The sequence below is a fragment of the Oryx dammah genome, unplaced genomic scaffold (genome assembly GCF_014754425.2).
Source record: "Oryx dammah isolate SB20612 unplaced genomic scaffold, SCBI_Odam_1.1 HiC_scaffold_18, whole genome shotgun sequence".
NCBI classification, from domain to species: domain Eukaryota; kingdom Metazoa; phylum Chordata; class Mammalia; order Artiodactyla; family Bovidae; genus Oryx; species Oryx dammah.
Genome location: NW_024070202.1, coordinates 108,758,940 through 108,779,799, shown reverse-complemented (window position 1 = coordinate 108,779,799; position 20,860 = coordinate 108,758,940).

Here is a 20,860-nt window from a genome sequence, read left to right as displayed (position 1 = left end):
ATTAAAGGCAGAGGGAACACCAAGTCTAAAGCATCTGAGGCAGGAGTATACTTGATTTTGGGGGGTCAAAACTCATTTTTATTAATAGAATATACACTTACCCAGTTATACTTGAAGTTGCTAATAAAAAACAATTAAATCATCACTTAATAACCCTGTCTTAACTAAGACAATGAAACTGTGACTTAAAAAATACTCAGCACCATTTGCTCATTTAGTTTCATTAGCTGCTTCTCATTGTACTTGGTGTTTTTGAAAAGTGCTGAGGCCAGAGAACCTGGAGTTGCATGAGAAGGGGAAAATGGTAGTGGACAAAGACAGGAAAGGAAGGGAGCGTGGGCCTGCTGATTTTAAGGACTTTGGTCTTTCCTCTGGGTGAGATGGCGAGCCACTGGATAGCTTTGAGCAAGTGAATATGATTTCATTTGTTTTAAAAATAACCACTGTGGCTACTTTAGGTAGAAAAGACTGCAGGAGCACGAAAATGTAAAGAGAGTTTTTGGAAGCTATAATTCAATCTAGGCAAGAGATGATGTTCTGGAATAGGATGTTAACAGCAGAGGTCAAAGTAGGTGGTCAGCTTTGGCTATATTTCAATAAATACATTGTGGCTGGTAAACTCTAAAGCAGGATGCATCATTAAAAATAAAAAAATAAGGATTGAGGCTTAGAATATGTTTCTCCTATTTATGTTAATTTCTATTTGAAATGAAACCCTATGATATAACTACTAATTACAGATTATGATGATGAACCACTGTGTATTAAATCAGTTGCCAGTCATCACAACTAACAAGCACTAGGTTAGGATTCAACATGAGATGACTCAACTCCAGAATAAATTCTTTAAAAAAGATGCATAAAGAAACCTATTTATATATGGAAGAAGTAACAAAAGATTCATTTAAAGGGCACATCTTCATGGATCTTCCAGATATCCATGATGCAATCCAAAAGACAGAATTCAAATGTGTTTTGTCAGGTCATTTATTAACTTCTCTCCTGTGTATGCTCAGTCGCTCAGTTGTGTCTGACTTGTGGTGACCCCATAGACTGTAGCCTGCCAGGCCCCTCTGTCCATGTGATTTCTCAGGCAAGAACACTGGAGTGGGTTGCCATTTCCTTGTTCAGGAGATCTTCCCGATCGAACCTGTATCTCTTGTGTCTCCTGCATTGGCAGGTGTATTCTTTTCCACTGAGCCTCCTAGACGTGGGGAACTTCAGAATATATAAATGTAAAGGTGAAAAACAGGATCAGGGAAATTCTCTCCTTAAAGAATAACCAGTCCCCTTCAACTATATTTCAAAAACAAGGAAGTTGTAATTTTGAGCACATTAAAATTTGAAACGGTGTTTTCAATGGAGCTGGAATTGAAGGAGTTAATTCAGCCAGGCAACAGTAGAATCCAAGTCCAGAATAGATAATATTGGGAGGCGGTTGGAATAAATAACAACTACAGACCTGTCATGGCTGTGTCTGAATAATGGATTCATTCATTTTGGTATTTTTAATGCAATTGTAAACTGCCATTTTCCTCATAGTTTAAAGCAGGTTTTCTGATGATATAGCTATAAATGTGAAGACCAAATTAACTTGTCACATTTGACTGGCTGAAGTATTTCCCAATCCCATTTTTACGGTATTGATAAAATCTCAATAATCAAGGCTTAAATCAGGAGGAAGAATGACATTTGCAGGATCACAGAAATGTCCCAAAGATGAAAGATATGAAGAAAATTGGTTAATATATGGTTGTTTATGAAGTGCAGAATCTTATATTAAAAATAAGAACACACAATCCTGGGATTAATGTCAGTAAGTCAATATTCACTGTCAAAAACAGCATTATCATGCAATATTGACTGGCACTTGAATTTTTTTCTTTTATTAAATTAACTCTGTCTCCTTAGAGAGTTGTCTATTTTGAATAAGTTAAATTTACACTCCCCATCTTAACCCATCTGTCTGAGAATATAACTAGTTTTGTCTAGGTAGCAGTGAACTGATTCACAGGTCTGCAAGAATAATACTTATTGTAGGGACTTCCCTAGTGGTCCAGTAGTTAAGCCTCTGTGCTCCTAATGCAGGGGACCTGGGTTCGATCCCTAGTCAGGGAACTAGATCCCACACGCAGCAACTAAGACCCAGCACAGTCAAATAAAATCAAATATAAGTAAAGTATTAAAAAAATAAAAGAATAATACCTAGACAGTGTAACAAATCATCATCGTGAAGAGAAGGAAGTTTTCTTATGGAGGTGTACATCTTCAAATGAACCTTTGGTGGGCAGGGCCAATCCCACTAGCATCATCAGTGGTTAATTTACAGAACTTTTCCTGGGAAAGTTTTTAATGAGAGAAGCATCTCCAGTATTTCATAAAATACTTCCATCATGCAGAATCAACTAAATGAACACTGCCTTTGAGTTTCTATTGCTGATCTAACAAATTAACACATACTTAGCATTTTAAAAGCAGAAAACCCAGATCAAACAAATTAGGTATTTCACAATTCTGAAGGTCAGAAGTCTCGTAGATTCATCTGGCTTCTCTGCTTGAGGTTTCACGAAGCTGATACCAAGGTGGTAGCTGGACTGGGTTCCTTTCTGGAGGTTCCTAGTGGAGGCAGTTTCCAGACACACTCAGGTGTTGAGGGACTTCAGTTCTTTGAAGTGACAGAGCTGAAATCCCTGTTTCCTTGCTTCCTGTTGCCCAGGAGTTAATCTGAGCTTCACTGACTCGACTCATCATGGGTTATCAACAACAATGGTGACTGTATTGTTCTCTTGCTTTTAGCTTCTCCCAGCTCATCTTCCTCCACAAAAATCTGACTCTTTTGTTTTTCTTTTCTGCTGTTAAATGCTCACGGAATTACAGTGAGCATATTTAACAATCCAGGCCGATCTTGTTTTAGGGGTAACTGATGAGCAACCTTTGCACAATCTGTGCGTGCTCACTCATTTGCATTTGACTCTTTGTGATCTTATGGACTGTACCCTGCCAGGCTCCTCCATCCATGGGATTTCCCAGGCAAGAATACTGGAGTGGGTAGTCATTTCCTACTCCAGAGTATCTTCCTGACCCAGAGATCAAATGTGTGTCTCCTGCATTGGCAGGCGAATTCTTTATCACTGAGCCACCTGAGAAGCCCATACAATCTTCGAAATCCCATAAAATATATAAGGTAATATAGGGGACAAATATCATGGGGAACAAAACCCTGTCTACCTACTTTTCTTTTAAAATTTTGCTATTTTATTCATCATGGACTGTCTGCTTTAATTTTGACTTTTAAAAATTTCCCATTAAAATATTTATCCTGACTACTGAGTGTTTTGGTGCCCCATTGGGTTTTTGCATATTAGGTGAATGCCTCATTCACCTTACTATGATTTAGGCATTGTAATATCACTACCCATCAGTTGGAATGACAAAGGGCATCTCAAATGTATCATGTCGAAAACCGAACTCCTGATTTCCCCATCCACAACCTGCTCTTCCCTTAGTATTCCTTATTTCAATAACTATCAATAAATATCAATTCAGTTGACCCAATTACCAGGTCAAAATTCTTAGAATTCATCCTTGATTACTCAATTCACTGTTTCCCAATAACACTCAAAGTGAGATGCAAATACTCCTCTGTGATGTATATTCTTTCTGTAATCTGGCCCTTGGTCTTTTAACATGTTTTTCCTTGATTACCTTACTCCAACTATAACCACACTGACCCTCCTATTGTTTAACCAATATTCCAAATAAGAACCTAACTAGACCTATTTCTTGTGCTGGAAATGTCTTCCAGATTCCACTTAACTCACTAAATTCATTCACATCCTGTTGAAATGTCCCCTTCTCAGGCCCATCCCCAGTCTTTGTGTCTTTATTCTTTTTTTTTTTTTTATCATTACCTGACAACCTACCATAATATTTAACATGTGCTTCTTTTCTCCTAGATGAATGCCTCATAAGGAAAAATCTTGTTTATTTGGTTTTTTTTTTTTTTTTGCTCTCAGACATATCTCCAACACCTAGAACAGCTCCTGACGCACAGTCCTTGCTTCAGATGCTGAAGAAACACTTATTGATTAATCGGCAGATGCATTTAACCCAACTGTATAGAATAAAAAATACTGTGATTTTATGGAACTGATATGGGCTGATGAAATCTAAAGTCCCTATGATATTTGTGGAAAATTTTAGTTTCTAAAAATCATTAATCAATTTGTATCAGAGTTCAAAGTGCACTCATAATATAAATGAACCTCTCCTCAATCAGATGATGTCTCCAGGCCAAAGGATTGTAGATTTCTGGATATTCATATTAAGAAATTATGTGCATCAGATCAATGGCATTACAAACAATTTACAAGCAGGAAATTTGCCGGGGTCCAGCCTCGGTGGATCCAGGGTGATTCGAAGGTGGGGACGGAGTTGACATCCTTGGAAATAACTTATTTAATTACAGATAGAGAGAAATTAGAAAATTAGCAGAGAAAAAGAGGCTGAATAACTTGGTTCACATGGAATACCAATCACCACCTACGTAGGCCGCAGGCGTCTTCCCGTTCTCCCGAAGGAGAGGAGGTACTGAGGCCCCCCCAGTCTGATCTTAGAAGCCCAGGCAAAATTAGTAGGCTTGGTGGGTACCCTTGCATCAGATGGGAATTCAGCCAGAAAAACGGGGAGCCGGAAAGAAGCAACATGGGGGAATCAGTCTTTCCAGAAACTGATCCAATTTCTTTATTTTGGGGTTTGCTTATATACCTTTTGTTACACATAGGGATGAATACAGAGTCACACGGGGGTCAGCAGTCCTGACCTTTATCAAAATCAGGTGCTTCACATAAATGTATAAAAAAAAAGGTCTCAGGGGTTTTACATCATCTTCTGGCCATGAGACCTGCTGACATTTTACGACCCTTTCTTTTTGATAACCAAAAAACTTAATTTTTCCAAGGGTGTTTTTTCTTAAACCAGGTACCACCCTCTAAATAAAGTTGCATTCCTATAGGGTGAGGGTGTAGCGAGTTACAATCAAGAAAGGAATTCATTTAACCCAAGGTTAACATGATTAATCTTAAAGGTTAATACTTATTTCTCCTATATGCTTAAAGGTTAATACTTATTTCTCCTATATGTTAGTTATATTCATTATAAGGGCAGGGAATATGGAGATTTAGCAGCAAACATCAGCCCAACAAATGAAAATCCTTTCACCAATGCTCCCCTTAAGATCTGTTTAGTCTTAAGATAGTGATAAAGTTACATTTTTACATAGCAAGGACACAGTGATTTATAACAAAGTACAGTGATCTATTACAAAAGAGAAAATTCATTAACTCAAAAAGTCTAGTATTGCTAACCTTAAAAACTACTGTATTTCCTTTTCTATATTCCAAATACATTGATTAATATATTCCCAGGTGCCTAAGGATATGGAGGCCTGAGTGGCAATCATTGACTCAACAATGAGAAAAGCCCTATGTTAATTAAGACTCTCAAAATACTCCAAAACTCTGTGCTGTTTATGGTTGAGAGGTAGTAAACAATCATGTGCTAGTGGCAGGAGTATGGACAATCCTGTCACACAAGCTAGTCTGTCAGCAGAGAGGTTTGACCTGAGACACCCTTGTCACACCCAGGGCAGGGAATTAGCAGTAATTATTGGCACAACAAATGAAAAAACCCTTCACCAATATAATTTCTAACCAACCCACTATACTGACAATTTCCAACTTCCCAAAGGAATTTGCCTTTAGTAAGTCTAAAACATCTCATGCCTCTCAAGTTGGGAGGCTGTAAACAATCACATGTGGCCGGAGGAACCTATACAGGTGGGCTAGATAACCTTCAGAGGAGTCCGTGAGCTGAAACACTCGTGTCATGCCCAGGAATTTTTATTGCCTTGGAGCTGCGCATTAACTCCTTCTCTGAGAGAAATGGTGATGGGGGAGAGCTCCCCGTAAAGTCAGAGGTGTAGGTGAGAGCATAAAACAGACTCTGGTTTTGGGGGTAGATGCTCGGGAACAGGGGGTTTCCTGAGGGTTGATCACGCCTTTGCGTATGCCATGCCTCCTTCCTCATGAACTTTGCCATGGGCGGAGTTCCTCATGCTGGCCCCTGGCAGAAATTGATGGGCAGAATATTACTAACTTATCTTAATATTGTATAGCCCCACTTACTGATTTAATAACACAGGATCCATGAATAAACAGGGTCATAAGTTACAAAGTCAAAGTTACGTGGTACTGAGTGGGTCAGTTTCACAGAGTTCTGGTGTGGAAGTAGTTTGTTTCAATTTAAACTAAATTGAATTATGGACACTCTTTGCTTAGGAATAATCTAATCTTTAATATCTCACCAGAGATTTATTATATTTGTACATGCATTACTGGGTTAGGCACTATGTGGATAGAATCTGTATAATAAATGTTTCTGTATAATAAATAAAATCTGGGTGTGAGGTATTGTATATGTGCACTAAAACCTTATGTATATAGAAATTAAAAATACAAAAGTGTATTTAAATGGATAAATAAGTATTGAGAATCTTTGATATTTAAAAAATTTTTCAGAAGGCAGTGGAGCTATTTCAAGTACACTCATCATTCCTGGGTTACTTAAAATAATTAGATTTTAATAGAAATATCTCAGGATGGAACAGGTCATTAGAAAAGACCCTGATGCTGAGCAAGTTTGAAGGCAAAAGGAGAAGGGGGTGACAGAGGATGAGATGGTTAGATAACACCGCTGAACTCAATAGACATGAATTTGAGCAAACTCCAGGAGACAGTGGAGGACAGAGGAGCCTGGCATGCTGCAGCCCACGGAGTCACAAAGAGTTGGACTTGGCTTAGTGACTGAACAACAGTAAAAACAGGTCAATTAAGAAATAAGACTATTCTGGTGTGAGAGCTCAATCCATGTGATCTAGGAATGTTTTATGCAAGAAGTACCTGAACAGAGAGCTCTTTAAAAGGCTGAAAAGAGGTATGGAGAATATTAAAGGTTGAGAAAGTACAACATGATGCAAAGTTACAGATACATTTTAATTACTTTTAGTAATATTAACCAACGTGTAATGCATGTAAATGCATTTTGTAGAGTGAAGGCAAGTTTTGATTTAGAATGAGAAGGAATTCCTATATATTGATTTTAAAATATTTCTCTGGATTCAGAGAACAGATTAAATTTTAATAGCCCTTATGACTCCTGTAGACACTCTGACCCCAATTTATTATTCGTTTCTGAAAAATCCATTGTTAAAAATGAATTCTTTGTTCAGGAGTGTGCTTTAAAATTGTAACCATCTGGAAGGTTTAGTGCCTTTAACTCTTCATGAGTTATTGGACTGTCTGCTTAGAACAAATGGGTTTACTTAAAAGAGATAAGGATGCTGAGTACATTACAGAGCACTTTGAATTTCCTTCATTCCCTTTTCCTAGTAGATCCTTAAAGGGCCAGGGTAAAGTTTGCAGAAACAAGCTGGTTCTCCTTTAGGGTTTTGCCAGAGATTGGCTTTTCATGTGTATGTGAAGAAAGGGATCCTTCCAAGTATAGTTGAATAAGATTTATAGTAAATATAGGAACACAATATTCAATACTTCTTAAAAGTATTGGGGACTGGGGGAGTAAATTGGTAGGTCAAATTCTCAGTAGCTGATTTCTAACTTCAATGATTTCAGGCCAAAGGAATTGTCATCGTGCCAAATGGTTTTGACTTATCCATCTATATATTTTGAATTCTAGCAATAGACTTTTGCATTCCACCTCTTTAGTTAAATGCTTTGTTCTGTATGAAAATTCAACGGCTTCTTGCAAAAGTCGCTGATAAAATTTTATCAGTATTTCAGCCTTGCGTTGTGTGGGTATCTACAAGCACTTTCTGAGAGTCTATATAGTGAACAATATTGAATGTATGTGAGTTAAAGAAAAGGACAATGCTAAAGAGGCAAAAAGCTACAGAAGGGAAGGAAAGTCCAAGACTTCCTTAAGGAGCATTTCCATTAAAATTTTGCTCATGACTTTATTTCAGTGAATTACCTCCTTTATGTGAAGTACCATGCCTTTATCCACAAGCATGGTATACTGTGCATTACTGTGGCTCTTCCATCCTGCTGCATTACATAACTACAAATCATGGGACTCATACGAGGGAGTCATCTCATCAGGGCCTAGTGTGCATGTGAGCATAACATTCCTACAAATGTATTAGTGAATGGAAAGGCAAATTCCAAATGACCTGAATGAAATAAAATAATAATACAAAATTCTATATCCCAATGCAACATTCTATATCCTCTTCCCTACCAACCAAGAGAAAGCAAAGGAAAACTATGGATACATCCCATGACAGGAAGTGTTGAGTATCTACCATGTGCTCTAGTCTCTGCTCTAGGCACGTGACACGTTATCAGTAAATAAAAGAGATGAAGACCCTTGCTCTAGTGAAGCATAATTTCTAGCAGAGAGACGTCAGTGTAAATGTAGCCTAATCAAAAATCATTATCTAAGATGTTTGGAAAGGAGAAAAGTCACAGGTTAGAAAGTCTGGGAGTACAACTCAAAGGGGAAATATGCAGTTTCCATGGAACAGATGATCAAGCATTAATTAATCTGTGAACACTTATTTTCCTGTAAATTGAAATACTCAAATTTAGTTAGAAAGGCAGATTTTTCAGGAAATTGTAGGAAGTAAACAAAGAATCAAGTTATACTGGTCTAGTTTAGTTTAATTAACAGTAATCAATACTTATTAGCCAAGTTGTCAGCTAAGAGCATTCTGTTCTTATATATGACTAAAGGCAATGTATACAGTACAAGGTTTGTGCAAAATGACATTCCAGGGCAGATCTGAAAGTAATCCTTGAAATATAAAGAGGAAGATGAAGAGGAAAGATACTGAGATGATGAGAATGAGTTTGAAGTGCCCTGGATTGCTTTCAGAGAGCCAGTCACAGAGCTGAGAGAAGAGTAAGGCAGTACTGAGTTCAGAATGAGAGGTCATTTTAAGTCTGAAGTTGTCTGAAATCTGAGGAGCAAAATTCAATCGAGAAACTCCTTAATGTCCTCTCATTGTGGAGAGTGACAAAGGACACTCTCTTGACTTACAATGGCATGAACTTGAAATGACAGACAGGCACGAAAGGTGATATTTTGATCTGAACAGAGGAGCTGTTTTAGTCTGAAGGTGATTGGCAGGATTTAGAGACCTGATTAAATTGTAGCCAAAGCAAAACCTACGTTTCAAAATATCCTTTGTCCTCTAAGAGACACAAGCTGAGAAATTTTAATGTGGTAAAAAGTTGAGGACAACTGTAACTTACTCAGCATTGACATGATAAAGAATAAAAAGAGTGTATTTAGACATCAAATCGGATTTCACTGCAGAAAATGAATACCAAGAACATAAATTTCATTAATATGTTTCCTATTATCAGAAAGACTGCAAGAGGAATCTGGTGAGAATGAGTTATAGACAATGTAGAAGTCTGTGTATAGAAAATCATAAATTATCAATAAGTGATTCATGAAAGAAAACATGAATCAATGCAAAGATTTTTACTTGAATCTTATATTTAATTTTATTTGAATATTCTTATTCAAATAAAGAGTTTTACTTGAACATTATAACTTGGTTTGATCTTAATGTGTTTTGGTAAATGGCAGAAAATAAGAAAAAAGTTTCTCAAATTTAAGTATCAAATGAGGGAATAGGAAATAAAAAAAATTAAAAATGTATTGATCTGATATATTTTTACACCAAGTTATCTGCCAAAGAATTCCTAAAGAAATTCATTGTGATTGAAGTGTTAAATTAGGATGTTACTCCAGGGTTTAAAGTAATGACAGATCGAAGATCTGTACCCAGATACAACTGACTTTAACAACTTTGTTCTTTTCATAGTGGGATAGGCTACCCACTCCAGTTTTCTTGGGCTTCCGTGGCTCAGCTGGTAAAGAATCTACCTGCAACGCGGGAGACCTGGGTTCGATCCCTGGGTTGGGACGATCCCCTGGAGAAAGGAAAGTCTACCCACCCCAGTATTCTGGCCTGGAGAATTCCATAGGCTGTATAGTCCATGGGGTCACAAAGGGTCAGACTAAGCGACTTGGCTTTCACTTTCTTTTCATATCATTCTGTCCTCATTTAAGGGAAAAGGAAATCTATCAGTGTGCAAAAATTTTAAATGTTAATTATAACTTGATTTTATTGCACGAAAGTACTTTCATTGAACAAAATGCATTGAAACCATGAAGTGGAAGTCACTAGGAAAATCATTCACAATTTCATCACTTTTTAAATGCTTTTTTGTTCTCTGTCATTTATCTAATTATATTTGTGTTCATGTACAGGTACAAATATACTTGTAAATTTCCTTTTATGTACAATTATGTAGTAGTTGTTATTATCTACATACTGTGAGGGTCAGGAGGGGTGTGTGTGTGTGTGTGTGTGTGTGCATGTGCTCTCAGTTGCTCAGTCCTATCTGACTCTCTTGCAACCCCATGGACTAAAGCCTGCTAGGCTCCTCTGCCCATGGGATTTTCCAGGTAAGAATACTGGAGTTGGTTGCCATTTCCTTCTCCAGGGGATCTTCCCCACCCAGGGATGGAACCCACCTCTCTTGCATTGACAGGTGGGTTCTTTACCACAGCACCACCTGGGTCAGCATTATTATCTTAAGGTAAAACCATAAGCATTTCCAATTTGTTGACTGACCTTCCAAACACAATTACAAATGCTGCAAAATATTCTATAGAATGTCTGACCCATTATTTATATAATTGTATATGCATATAATAACTGTGAAGTCACATGTTTAAACATTTTTATAATTTTAAATACATTGCAGTTCTTGCTTTTAATGATGCTCAAACTAATCTGTCACTGACTATTAGAAGCTTCAAGTTGGTCCCAAAGTTCTTTTGACATTTTCCCTGTTGTCTGTTTTTAAACTACTTTTGGTGGTGGTGGGGTCGGGGGGAGGCGGCCATCCTGAGCAGCTTGCAGGATCCTAGTTTCCTAGCCTGGAATTGAACTGGGACACAGCAATGAAGGTGTGAAGTCCTGCCACCGGACGGCCAAGGACTCCCTATGCGTCATCTCTGGTATTTACTTACTTCCTGAAAAGACAGAATAGTCTTAACTTATCCAACACATTTCCTTCCCTGTATCTAGAAGCAGGCGTATCTTTAACAAGTCCTTATTTACGTAATATAAAACTGTATTCACAGTCAGCACTATAGCTGTTAGGGTGTCACTGTTTTTAAATGTTTTTAGTTGAGAGGGATAGGAAGCATGTGGCTTTTCCTTTTTGAAAAAATATAATGTAAGTTCATGATGAGGCTTCTGATGCAAAATCAGGAGGATAGTTTTTAAAATTAAAAAAACAAAAACAAAAACTACACTGATTTCAGCAATCTTACCTTTGTACTCTCTTTCTTCCATATCTTCATCCCTGTTAGTCTTTAACTGTCTTTTATAATACACACACAAAAGTCTTGGATTAAAGCTGTGAGCAATACCATCACTCATGTGTTATCAGAAATAATCATCAACATAAGGGTTTTTGCAGTACTTTTAGTTTGTTCTAAGACATAGCCTATCAAGAGATATACAGTAAAATTACTTATGTGTAAAAGCACTTGGCATTAGTTTCTCCTTGAGTGGGTTCACCACTGAGTAAATAACAGGTGTTTTTAATGCCTTTTATTATCAGGGGTTAAGTTTTTAACTTTTTATCATTTCTTTTACATATATCCAAATTCAAATCTAAAAACATGGTATATTTAATAATTTCTAGTTTCTATTCCTGTTCTTTCACTCTATTCTTTCCTTCTTCCAATAGAATGCTTTTATTGTTTTTTTTTAAATGTAAATATACACCTTTAAATCTCTTTTAACTCCAGAACGTATTTCTTGAATTGCTGTTGTTTTCTTCTGTTGTCTTAGTGTTACTATTTCCCTTCATTCTTTGTCTATTATTTCCCTGTGTTTCCTTTCCATTTCCTACTTCTGTGGCATTATTTTGTTTATCATGTCATATCCATTCTTGCACTCCTTCTAGTTTATTCTTTGTGGCATAGTTTTTATTTATTTAATACATTTTAATTTCTTATTCTTTCCCTTGTTCTCTTAGCTTTCTCTTTAATTTTTCCTTCTTGCCTAATTGTTGCATTTCTTAACTTTGCTCAATAGGATTTTGCACTGTTTTCATTATGTCTATTGTTTTATTTATTTTAGCTCATTTTAAAATGTCAAATTGCAATTTTCATTTGTTGTCGGGCTTGCTTTGTGACATTCCTTCATTGTCTGTATACAAATTTTCCTGCTCAATTTTTATTCCTTAGCCTGTTATAATATGAGATTTGAATGCAACTCTTTTCTTTTTTAAAATTTATTTGAGTATAGTTGATTTAGAATCTTGTGTTACTTTCTGCTGTACAAAGTGATTCAGTTATACATATATATATTCTTTTTCATACTAGTTTTCATTATGGTTTATCACAGGATTTTGAATATAGTTTGCTCTCTTATACAATAGGACCTTGTTCTTTATCCATTCTGCATATAATAGTGTGCCGCTGCTAATCCTGAACTCCCAATCCTTCCCTCTTCCAGCCCCCACCTTGGCAACCACAAGTCTGTTCTTTATGTCTATCTGTTTTTGTTTCATAGATATGTTCATTTTTGTCATATTTTAGATTCCATATATATAGATATCATGTGATATTTGGCTTTCTCTTTCTGACCTACTTAACTTAGTATGATAACCTCTAGGTCCATCCTTATTGCTGCAAATGCCATTATTTAATTCTTTTTCGTGGCTGAATAATACTCCATTGTATATATGCACCCCATCTTCTTTACCCATGCATTTGTTGATGGGCATTTAGGTTGTTATCATGTTTTGGCTATTGTGAATAGTGCTGCTTGGAACATCAGGGTGAATACAAAATTTTCCTATTGAATACTTTTTAATGAAGTCATTTATGTTTCCCTAAAGCCTTAGAATGGTTATGTAACACATACTGATTGTGCTTCCCTATGGTTCCAATGTTTCCATTCCTGGGACTTCCCAGCATCAGTGGGATTTAATTCTCTACAGCCTGAACTTGCTCTCTTCTCTCAAGGGCTATTCCTTGGCTCATTGCATGTGCTCTTGTGGACTTGTGCTGAGCCCTTGAAGGATGGGTGTCAGTTCTTAAGGAACAGACCTAGCATGACCCTATTCTAGATTATCCTTACATTCTATCCACCTAAGTGAGGAGAGGTATAGTGGTTAGATGAAAGACTGATAATAATGTGCAAAACACAGTAGTATGTATATTTTTTAAGAGAGCAAGACATTTCAACTTTTCTTCTTTTATCTCTGACATATCTTTAATCAGCCATGTAGAAACACTGTCATCTCACTGAGTGCTTGATTAGAAAAACACACACACACCCTTACTAAAGAAAATAGTGACTTAATTAGAGATAATTGACCTTCTTATATACATTTCAGAACATAAGTGAACACACTGAAGACTTATTTATTGACACCATATGGCACTTTCCCACAGAGATACTCAAATTATGTAGAACAAGGCTAATCAGAACTAAATAGCTCATCAAAAGATCTTCCATTCTAAGATGCTGCTTTAATTCTGGAAGCTCTTAGATACCTCCTTGGACCCAAAAGTACTTTATACAGTCTTTTATTCAAAGTATGCCAAGTTTCTAGTAAAGCAGCTTACAAGAGTTATCCATAATTTTCAAATTATAAGTGCCATTTAAATGCTTAGCTTTCTTTTCTAAATATAAATTTATTTACTTTAATTGGAGGTTAATTACTTTACAATATTGTATTGATTTTGCCATACATCAACATGAATCTGCCACGGGTATACACGTGTTCCCCATCCTGAACCCCCCTCTCACCTCCCTCCCCGTGCCATCCCTCTGGGTCATCCCAGTGCACCAGCCCCAAGCATCCTGTATCATGCTTCGAATGTGGACTGGCGATTCATTTCATATATGATATTATACATGTTTCAATGCCATTCTTCCAAATCATCCCACCCTCGCCCTCTCCCACAGAGTCCAAAAGACTGTTCTATACATCTGTGTCTCTTTTGCTGTCTCGCATACTGGGTTATCATTACCATCTTTCTAAATTCCATATATATGTGTTAGTATACTGTATTGGTGTTTTTCTTTCTGGCTTACTTCACTCTGTATAATAGGCTCCAGTTTCATCCACCTCATTAGAACTGATTCAAATGTATTCTTTTTAATGGCTGAGTAATACTTCATTGTGTATATGTACCACAGCTTTCTTATCGATTCATCTGCTGATGGACATCTAGGTTGCTTCCATGTCCTGGCTATTATAAACAGTGCTGCAATGAACACTGGGGAACACATGTCTCTTTCCATTCTGGTTTCCTCAGTGTGTATGCCCAGCAGTGGGATTCCTGGGTCATATGGCAGTTCTATTTCCAGTTTTTTTAAGGAGTCTCCACACTGTTCTCCACAGTGGCTGTACTAGTTTGCGTTCCAACCAACAGTGTAAGAGGCTTCCCTTTTCTCCACACCCTCTCCAGCATTTATTGCTTGTAGACTTTTGGATAGCAGCCATTCTGACTGGCGTGAAATGGTACCTCATTGTGGTTTTGATTTGCATTTCTCTGAGAATGAGTGATGTTGAGCATCTTTTCATGTGTTTGTTAGCCATCTGTATGTCTTCTTTGGAGAAATGTCTGTTTAATTCTTTGGCCCATTTTTTGATTGTGTTATTTATTTTTCTGGAATTGAGCTGCAGGAGTTGCTTGTATATTTTTGTGATTAGTTGTTTGTCAGTTGCTTCATTTGCTATTATTTTCTCCCATTCTGAAGGCTGTCTTTTCACCTTGCTTAGAGTTTCCTTTGTTGTGCAGAAGCTTTTAATTTTAATTAGGTCCTATTTGTTTATTTTCCCTTTTATTTCTAATATTCTGGGAGGTGGGTCACAGAGGATCCTGCTGTGTTTTATGTTGGAGAGTGTTTTGCCTATTTTCTCCTCTAGGAGTTTTATAGTTTCTGGTCTTATGTTTAGATCTTTAATCCATTTTGAGTTTATTTTTGTGTATGGTGTTAGAAAGTGTTCATTTCATTCTTTTACAAGTGGTTGACCAGTTTTCCCAGCACCACTTGTTAAAGAGATTGTCTTTTCTTCATTGTATATTCTTGCTTCCTTTGTCAAAGATAAGGTGTCCATAGGTGTGTGGATTTATCTTTGGGCTTTCAATTTTGTTCCATTGATCTATATTTCTGTCTTTGTGCCAGTACCATACTGTCTTGATAACTGTGGCTTTGTAATAGAGCCTGAAGTCAGGCAGGTTGATTCCTCCAGTTTCATTCTTCTTTTTCAAGATTGCTTTGGCTATTTGAGATTTTTTTTGCGTTTCCATATAGATTCAATGCAATCCCTATCAAGCTACCAATGGTATTTTTCACAGAGCTACAACAAATAATTTCACAATTTGTATGGAAATATAAGAAATGCTTAGCTTTCTTTATTAATTTATTAAATAGATGTTTTCTATAACAATTGCACAACTACTGTCAGATTTCGTGCATAAGATTGCAAAGGTGGAAACACTGCTCCTCCTCTCAAAGAGTTGACCTACCTTGCATTTGAGATCTGATTTATAAGCAGTGTCTGTGTAGGGCATATGCAAGAAATGAATGTTTGCAAAAAACTAGGGTGATTCAAGGAATTTCTGAAAGCCTAGACACTTGGGAGAAACTGGCTCAGAGAACCAGGCTCAGTGAACAGAGAAAAGAGGGGCTGTCAGGTCAGATCAACAGTCAAAACTCATAGTTCACAGACCAGCCCAATGAGACCTGCACTGCTGGTGTACCATTGCAGCTATTCCTCTAGAAATTACACTTTTCAAATATAGCAAACAGCTACAGTGGAAGCTCTTTGTGTCTGCTTTCCTGTGTGTTTTAGTTATTGACTTCAGAAGCAATATTCTAGGCATATACCTAGCTCACCCATGAATCCAAACCTTCCAGGGACATAGTTTTGCTAATGGGAGACAGACTCAAGATTTATAAAATGGGTAATTTCCCAAGTATCACTAAATGGTTCACATAATATAGAGAAATAAAAACAATATCCACTCTGCACCTGCAGTATGCTGAAACAAAAATCTAGGCCATACAGAAGAATGTATTGAAATGGTTTTTCATCTGTAAAATTTAAAATCATAAAGATACCTCAGTCCAAGTTTACAACATATAATACATGTATAATTTTTATGGTACTAAGCTGTTATTTTATGGTTTTCTCCATGCAATAAATAAATACATGTTGCTCAAATCCTAGAAATTTTTTAAAAATTAGTATCAATCATTATCCATTGAATATTACATAATAATGATAGTACATGCAGTATATATTCTGTTATATACTTTGTTACATTATATTGTCTATAGAATGTTTCATATCTCATTAAAAAAGGATCTGAACACAATTTATCTGCTTCTGAATTCCATAAATGTAAAATCTAACACTTTAAATGGATGACATTAGAACCGTTCACAATCTGTTGCAACCTGTCTTTCTGGTATCACATTCTGTCATTCTCTTCCATACAATTTATACTCTTAACCTATTTTCTAAGCATGGCATACATTTTAAAAATTCTGTGTATTCCTTGGCCTAGAAGATTCCTTCTTCTACCTGATCTCCTAAGGGGGTATAACTGATACATTAATACAAAACAAGAATGCCACTTTCCCTGTGAACCCATTGTGAATTTTCCAGAAGAGAAAATAGATATTGTGGGGTTTAAAATAATTTTTACACTAGGGGGCTTCCCACATGGCTCAGTGGTAAAGAATCCACCTGCCAGTACAGGAGATGCGGAGACTCTGGTTCAATCCCTTGGTTGGGAATATCCCTTGGAGAAGGAAATGGTAACCCATTCCAGTGTTCCTACCTGAGAAATCTCATTGACAGAGGGGTCTGTCAGCCTACAGTCCATGAGGTCAAAAAGAGTCAGACATGACTGAGCATGCACACAAGGGCAAATTGGGTGTATAATATTCTGTTAAATAAACATCATTATTAAGAAGTGGCAAGTGATTTAAAAATATCCCTTCATGTTAAAACCTTAAAATATTCTTTAAACCTTACCAAGATTCTAAGGCGGTATATTTTTCCTATTATTAAGTAAAACTTTCCCAACAACAGGGGACAGAGAATTTTTACAACCGCAAAATAACATTATGATTCTAAAGATGTACTACATATGAAGGTTAAATTATACGTTTGAAGTGGAAAAGTTGGTAAACATTAAAATTGACAGGAATGCAAAATTAGTCATGTATTGGCTCTGTGCATATTCATACAGATAGTACACAGATTCAATGTTAAATGCCCCTTTCTGTTTTCATTCAGTAGCCACAAATGTGAGTCAGAGTCATACCGGAAGTGAAGGAAATTCATGTTATGCTAGAAGAGTAAATGTCACATGGATTATTTTCTCAGAATATACCACTGTTTGTTGGGACCAAAGGTGAATTTCTGTTTTTTTCTCTCCCTGACATCCACCTCCAAGTAATTCTTGTTTTGTTTCTTTGTTATCTTTTAATGTGCTTGTATACATCATTCAACTATCAGCCCATTTTGAATATTTGCCAAGAGACAATTATATTGGTTGCCTCTAACATCCAGCCAAAGATAGTTACATTCATCTTCAGTTAAAATAATAACTACCATTTATTAAGAAGATAGTGAGAGTCAGTGGCTTTGATAAACACATTACATGGGTTAACTGTTTAAATCCTTGAAACAACATTAAAAAGCATCACTATGATTTCATTTCAACCCACCAGGAGACTGACGTGCATGTATATGTGCTAAGTTACTTCATTTGTGTCCAATTCTTCAGGACCCTGTGGACTGTAGCCCACCAGGCTCCTCTGTCAATGGGGATTCTCCAGGTAAGAATACTGGAGTGGGTTGCCATGCCCTCCTCCAGGGGAGTTTCCCAATCCAGGGATCAGTCCTGCATCTCTTGTATCTCCTGCACTGGCAGGCAGGTTCTTTACCGCTAGCGCGGCCTGGGAAGCCCCAAAGACATTGGTAGTTGGAGTGATTATCATGTGGACATAACAAAGCCTCAAACCTGGTTTCTATTGATTTTGTGTATCTCCAAAGCCTTGCCCTTTTCATTGCATTATCACTCATGGAAGAAAAAGTGTTATTCATTTGCAGGGCAGGAATAGAAATGCAGACGTATAGAAAGGACTTGTGGGTACAGCAGAGGAAGGGGAGGGTGGGAGGAATTGGGAAAGTAGCATTGACATATATACACTACCACGTCTAAAATAGCTAGTGGGAGCTGCTGTACAGCTCAGGGAGCTCAGCTCAGCTCTGTGATTCCCAGAGGGATGGGGGAGGGGACGGGAGGGAGGCACAAGAGGGCGGGAATATACTTATACATGTAGCTGATTCATGTTGTTGTACAGCCGAAACTAACACAACATTCTAAAGCAATTATACGTGAATTAAAAACAAGCAAAAGCAGCCCTTGCAAGTTATCTATACATGCTGCTGCTGCTGCTGCTGCTAAGTCGCTTCAGTCATGTCTGACTCTGTGCGACCCTATAGACGCCAGCCCACCAGGCTCCCTTATCTCTGGGATTCTCCAGGCAAGGACACTGGAGGGGGTTGCCATTTCCTTCTCCAATGCATGAAAGTGAAAAGTGAAAGTGAAGTCGCTCAGTCGTGTCCGACTCTTAGCAACCCCATGAACTGCAGCCCACGAAGCCCTCCGTCCATGGGATTTTCCAGGCAAGAGTACTGGAGTGGGGTGCCATTGCCTTCTCCAATCTATAAATAAAGCCTCTCTATTTGTTGAAATCTAGAGTTGATCATTGGAGAAGGCAATGGCACCCCACTCCAGTACTCTTGCCTGGAAAATCCCATGGATGGAGGAGCCTGGTGGGCTGCAGTCCGTGGGTTCGCTAAGAGTCGGACACGACTGAGCGACTTCACTTTCACTTTTCACTTTCATACATTGGAGAAGAAAATGTCAGCCCACTCCAGTGTTCTTGCTTGGAGAATCCCAGGGACAGGAGAGCCTGGTGGCTACCGTCTATGGGGTCGCACAGAGTCAGACACGACTAAAGTGACTTAGCAGCAGTAGCAGCAGCAGAGTTGATCATGATGGATATGCTTCTACACAAATAAATTACTGAATGCCTAACATATCCACCTAGGCTGAGTCTCCCTTTTGACAGTTTGTATTGACACACCCAGCTAGTTTAATAATCACACCCATTTCTTACTGCAATACAATATCCAAGTATAAGAGGTATCTCTAAGGTTGTCCCTCTGAGTAGGAAGTAAGGATACAGAGTTAGCAAACAAAACCTAATTCCAGAAGTTGTTGGAATAGAATAATTGATGGATCAAAGCAACTGAAGGCTGACTTCTGATCCAGCCATGATGGAGTAGCTGGCTTCAGATTACTTCCCCTGGTAAATAGTTATTCAACTGGCAAATTTATGAAGACTCAGTTATTATACAGCAGATCATGCAGGACTTCATGTCTTAAGAGAAATGAAACAAGCTGCACATTTACTGCAACTCTTTGCCTGGAAGCATTTTCTAAACAATGATGCAAAGAGATAAAATACAAGAACAAAAAGCAATCTCAGTAGATGGAGAAAACACAGAATGAAATGTGCAAGTGCTAAAGCAGCTAGAATTTGCAAGATATGGGAATAAAGGGGATTTCAAGGTTTACAATGAAGCTACTGTGCTCTAGTATAAAACAATTAGGAGAGTGTGGTTATTGGCATAAAGATAGAAAAATAGCTCAAAGAAATAGACCAGAGAATCCAGAGAGGAACTCACAAATAAATGACCAATTTTACATTTTAGGCAATATTGTAAACATGGCTAATTAATTTTAATTTTAGACAATAGCACCAAAAGAAATCAATGGGGAAAGAAAATTATTTTCAACGAATGGTGTTGTAAACCCTGGATATTTTGTGGAATAAAATAAGCTTAATTTCTAACTAGAACTAACAAAAAATTACTAGAGATAAATCTTGACCCAAACATGAAAACTATACTTTTGAAGCTTTTAGAAGAAAACATTGGAGAATATTTTCTTCAAACCGTGGTAAGCGAAGATTTGTTTTGACACAAAAGACACTGTTACGAACTGTTTGCCCCTTCCCCCAATTCATATGTTGAAGCCCTAATCCCCAAGACCTCAGACTCACTTTATTTGAAAATAGAGTTTTTGCATATGTAATCAGTTAAAGTGCGGCCATTAGGGCTGCTCTGCTAAGTCGCTCAGTCGTGTCCAACTCTGTGACCCCATGCTCTGTTGCCCGCCAGGCGCCTCTGTCCACGGGCTTCTCTAAGCAAGGATTCTGGAGTGGGTTGCCATGCGCTCCTCCAGGGGATCTTCCCAACCCAAGCATCAAACCCACCTCTCTTAAGTCTCCTGCATCAGCAGTTGGATTCTTTACCCCTAGTGTCAGCTTGGAAGCAGGCATTAATTCAAAATTATTGGTGTCATATGAGGAGGAAATTTGGAGACACATATGTTTGAAAGGACCACATGAGGCCACATAAAAAAAAAGAGCCATTTACAAGGGAAGGAGAAAGACCTCAGGAGAAATTAACCCACTTTATACTTTTATCTCAAATTTCTACATTTCTCTATTTAATCAATTGTAACCTGCTGCTGCTGCTGCTGCTGCTAAGTCGCTTCAGTCATGTCCAACTCTGTGCAACCCCATAGACGGCAGCCTACCAGGCTGCTCTGTTCCTGGAATTCTCCAGGCAAGAAC